General features: G+C 41.0%; 1 long non-coding RNA gene across 1 annotated transcript; it reads left to right on the top strand.

The window, feature by feature from the left end:
- The first annotated feature begins 2,608 nt into the window (after positions 1-2,608).
- Positions 2,609-3,627, top strand: LOC309696146. The gene is made up of 2 exons (XR_014273362.1): positions 2,609-2,869; positions 3,150-3,627. It is a non-coding gene; the product is annotated as an uncharacterized lncRNA (long non-coding RNA).
- The last annotated feature ends 1,804 nt before the right edge of the window (positions 3,628-5,431 follow it).

Raw genomic sequence — 5,431 nt, 5'->3', positions numbered from 1 at the left:
GCTCCGGCCTTGAGTTGAATTATTTCTTCAAGAAGTCACTTGGATGAGTGACGAAATGTTTCTCCCACACATAGGGTTTTAGATAGCACCTCCTCTCCTGACTTAGCTTGTTTTTGTTTGTTATTTTGGCCTGTGTTCACCAGGGAGTTAAGTTTTCAGTGGAGACAAATAAACCACCGTTCACTTAATAAATAGTTTTTTCTTCCCAAACCGTCACTTCCTTTTTAACCCTTATGCTACGTTCCTGTACCCCTAGACTGGGGCGTAACACATCTGAAATGAAAAGCCTGTAAACGTGTGTTCCAGCCTCCTGACTTTGCTGGCACTCGGTCTTCATACTCGACTCCAGATCTGGACTTGTGTTGAACTCGACTGAGGTGGTCTGATCAGACACAGCGCTGCTGTTTGCTGCAGCTGTCCAAAAATCACAGACAAAGTCAGGAATGTTTTTACCTCGTCTAGCTGCTCTGTGTGTGTGTGTGTGTGTGTGTGTGTGTGTACAGGTCACATGACAGCACAGCATTTTCTACCCACAGTTTGAACTGAGCAAGAAATAACAAATGTATTTATTCAACTTACAGACAATAAAAAAACAAACAGAAATCAGTGTAAAATTTAATAACTTTTATTGATGTTAACTTTTTAAAAAGTTATTAAAAAGAAAACCCCAACAGAAAAACCCCTCTGAGCAAGCACTTGGCGACAGTGGGGAAGAAAAACTCCCTTTTAAGAGGGAGAAACTTCCGGCAGAACCAGGCTCAGTGAGGGGACAGCCATCTGCCGCGACCGTTCCAAGGGGTTATCACAATTTTTTTCTACAATGCATCAACCTTGTTTTGTCTCCTGGTGAAACAAAACAGTCGGCCTATAGATGAGAAAAACCGACGTATGCAACTTGGCTTCTTCGAAAGTTTGGCTGCCTCTTCTATGAAAATTTTAACAATCGTATTGTCGACTGTTGGTTCATTTAATTCCATGTTTTGCAGAACTACTTCTGCCTCTTGCCACTGTTTACACAGGGCTTTGAAAATCACCTTCTCAAAGTTTTTGAACTTCCTTAAGGGGATTTGATCAATTTCATCCCTGATTTTAGCCCAGATTTTTTCGCTAAGCCTCTTGTAGATGGTTAAAACTCTTTCTGGACTTATGACTTTACCTGATTTTTTTATAACCCGCTTAACTAGTTCTTCCATACATGTTTCCACAAAAAATCGGTATTTTTCTTTGTTTTGAGACAATTCATCCTTTGCTACCAAAGGGTGTTTTTTGAATTGATTTTGCATGCTGGCTTCATGTTGAGCCGAGGATTTCTTTGGGGTTACATCATTTTCCAAAGAGGTTCCTGCTTTATCTACAGCCTGCGTGGTGTCACGGTTTTTCTTGTCTATTGGAGTTCTGGGCTCGTCAGATGTATCAATGATATTTGTGGCAACATTTTCTGCTGTGTTGTTCACGTTGACTGTTGTTTTCTGTTGTTCAGGAGCTGTCTGTGTCTCCTTTGAGGCCACTGTTGTTGTGATGTTTTCTGTGATGTTGATCAAATCCCTTGTTTTCTGTAGAATCACAGCCTTAATGTGATCTGCCAGCGATGCATTATCCTCTGAGTTTTCAGGTGTTTCCATGGTATTTTGGATATTAGTGATAAGTGTGGCACCAGCGGAATTTTCTGCTGTGCTGTTCACGTTGACTGTTGCTTTCTGTAAAATAACAACTGGCACACAGATTAGATTTCCCATGATGCGGTCACCTGTGTTAGAGGTCTGTGCAAGTTCAGGAGCTGTTTCTGTCTCCTCTAAGGCCACTGTTGTTGTGCTATTTTCTGGGATGTTTAACAAATCCATTGCTTTCTGTAGAATCACAGCCTTAATTTGATCTGCCAGCGATGCATAATCCTCTGAGTTTTCAGTTGTTTCCGTGGTATTTTGGATATTAGTGATAAATGTGACATCAGCGGAATTTTCTGCTGTGCTGTGCAAGTTGGCTGTTGTTTCCTGTGAAATATGAGCTGGCATTTCCGTGTTGCGGTCAACTGTGTTAGAGGTCTGTGCAAGTTCAGGAGCTGTCTGTGTCTGCTTTAAGGCCACTGTTGTTGTGCTAGTGACAGCAGTGTCCTGGCAAAACCTCAGTTCTGCACCTGCTGACAGTGAGCATAGGGCAATGACATTATCTACAAAATTACATAGCCTTCCTATGGTGGCATTTTCGGCGTAATCAGACCGCAACTGTTGCCACTGCTCATGTGTAACATTATTTAGCAATTCCTCTAGCAGTGGCCTAACATCATTTGCAGGAGTGGAATGACTCCTGACATTGTCTGGATTGCTCCTAGCTGTGTTGTTGTCCATTTTGCTTCAATATCTATTTGTTTGCTGTTAATGTCTTCTCTCTGTTTGTTAAAGCGAGCGTTAGAAAAAACAGAGTTGCAGAGGGCTATTTATAGGTTTTTGTCTGTATGACGTCTTTGAAGCCCCGCCCACTTCAAGTGTGACGTCTTTGAAGCCTTTGATCTAAGCCCCGCCCACTTCGAGCAAAAAAAGAATGCGCTCGGAGAGTGTGGTTTGTTTGTCTCTCTCTCTCTCTCTCTCTCTCTCTCTCCCCCCCCCCCCCCCCCAAGCTTCATCACAGCCTCCCATAATAATAACTTTAGTAATGGTAGCAGTTAAAATATTGTCTGGTTTCATTTGGAACAACGATAGTTGTTTCGTTTATCGTTGATTGTTGATCTATTACAGTCGACCAGGTGACAACAATCACGTTGAAAAATCATTTATTTATAGTTGGCCGGAAACTAAAGCTGCTGTCACTTGGACTATTCCGTAGCACCCACCCGAGTAGTCGTCCTCGTCCCTGCACTGCACGTCGATCTCAGGTAAGAATGTATTTATTTAGTCATTGTTTGAATGCTGAATTTGGAAAAACAGTCAAGATTGCTTGATATTTATAGTCTATTAAAATGTATATTATAGTATATTTAAAATGTGGGGAAAATTTCTCAATAGAAATGTCTAAAATATCATAATTTGGTTCCCAAGTATAAATAACATTTAAAGCTATCTTGGACAGAAGGAAAAGAGTATGTATTTCTTAGAAAACGCGAAATCTGCACAAACATACCATTTTCATGTCATAATGTTCTTTCTGTTATAAAGCTATATTAGCAAAGGTGCTGTAAAGTTGTTAGCAGTGTGTCAGCTTGGTGACCTGCCACAGAGTACCTTTGTGACGTCATTCGCTATGCTCCAGATCGGATGGGTGGTGCAGGACGCCCGACGACTCTCATCTATATACAATTCCCAGCAGCAGACAACTCCAACATTCTGTATTTAATATTTGAATATATATTTTTTAATTTTCTGTCTGTGTGCCAAGGTGAGCTATGCACCTGTTTATTGTTACCTGCTGTGTCTCATGTTAAGAAAACATGTATGGTCAAAATAAAAACACTAGCTTTTAGTGTACAGGATGGATGTGAATGTTAGTGAACAAAACAGGCCTGCTGTATATCAGATGATGTGTATATTCTTAATGTTTTTATGCTTACAAAACTCTACTCAAGTTTCTTTTAAAGTTTTTGCTTGCATTTCCTACACAAATGTCAAAATAATAAAAAATCTTTGTGCACTGATACATGGTCTCACATTTTTATCTATTCAGCTGCTGTGTGATGCACACCAGTGGTCCTCACTGCGCAATGTTAAAAGAAAGGCTTCATTTTTATCAGCTGGTTTTCACATAGGCCAAACATCTCTAAGGATATTTCTCCATTGTCTATAAATACATGTCAACAACATGTAGCAACAACTACTACTGATTCATACATGTCCATCACTTTGGATGAGTGCATGTTTTTTTGCACACTGTCATCCTGTGCACTGTCCCAGCATGATTAGACCTTAGCGATGAACCTTGTTGCCAAAAAGCAAAGCCAGTGGGAGCAACATCTTCCAGAGCTAAAGCTCCGTTCACCAGCACTACTGGTGAGCCTTGTCTATAACAATGCCATGTTTACATCACATACCAAATGTAGTCATTTTTTTTAAATGAACAGAATGATATATAGGATGTGATACTGATTACATAGTACTGATCCTCACCTGAGTACATTTTGTTTTATAATTTCCCTGAGGTCCAGAACATCTCCATCATAATGATCATATCTTGTTTGGGGATGCTGCCCTGCCACACAGTTTGTAGGCCTCAAAAACCTGTTGATCTCAGTACACCTGCAGATTCAAGGAGACATACTTTTACAGGTGACAGTATGTACTAAAGTATATGTAATTTAAACTTTTTTCATAACATTATGAAGTTGTGTGATATGCGAGTGAGAGATTATGACAAACATCCAGAAAAGTCTTGTGATCATGCAGTCATGTCTGAAACTTCTCCCACACCGAGTGCAAGACAGGGTGGAAAAACCCTTTAATTCATAGTGTTCTTGTTGCAGTGAAACGCTAAAAGATTTAAAACAAAAAATAAGGGCACATAAAGTGACACTGCTTGCTTTTTGCAAACTACTTTCACAAAAAGCCCATTATGGATTATGCTCAAGTACACTGTTGTGTAAAATTTACTTTAGTAAATTTACTTGTTTCATGCTTGGTCATGCAAGTTCTGTAAGTGAGTGAAAATAATTCCACAATTTTTTTTAGACATTTTTAGACACTCTAAGCTTTTTGAAAAAGAAAATGATCAAATTGTAACACAGAGTGTGGTCAGACTGCTTTTGTTACACACAAATACCTGTACACGTTTGTAAATCTTAGTTTACGCTAAGAGATCAGAGGAGAAGGGTGGAGTGCCCACTCCAGGTCAGGGATGAGTTCCTCCTCCAAGTGGAAGAGTTTAAGTATCTCAGGGTCTTGTTCACGAGTGATGGGAGAAGGGAGCAGGAGATCGACAGACAGATTGGTGCTCTCAATTTACTGGTCAATCTACGTCCCTACCCTCACCTGTGGTCACGAGCTGTGGGTAGTGACTGAAAGAACAAGACTGCAGATACAAATGGCTAATATGAGCTTCCTCAGAAGCGTGGATGGCCTCTCCCTTAGAGGGGAGGCCAAGTGGCTTCTTTCCACATGGAAAGAAGCCACTTGAGGTGGTTCGGGCATCTGAGAAGAACACCTCCTGGGGTGAGGTGATCCGGGCATGTCCCACTGAGAGGAGGCCCCCGTGCCTTGGTGTTCCCCCAAACAAGCTGAAGGAGGTGGGTGGGGAGAGGGAGGTCTGGGCTTCTTTGCTTGGGCTGCTGCCCCCGTGATCCGCGATCCAGTAGAGTTGAGTATGTGGGTTACGCCCATTAAAAACTTGCCAGATTTTCTAATACAATACCAAACAGCACATTCTGCTATTCACTCTTGCTTTGAGCTTTGATACCCAGGTGCTCCAGTCATGTTCCTGATTGATACAAGTTTGATTTACTGAATACTAG

Source organism: Aulonocara stuartgranti (genome assembly GCF_965226115.1).
Source record: "Aulonocara stuartgranti genome assembly, chromosome: 19".
Lineage (NCBI taxonomy): Eukaryota > Metazoa > Chordata > Actinopteri > Cichliformes > Cichlidae > Aulonocara > Aulonocara stuartgranti.
The sequence above is the reverse complement of the archived record's forward strand: the minus strand, read 5'-3'. Positions and strand labels throughout refer to the sequence as shown.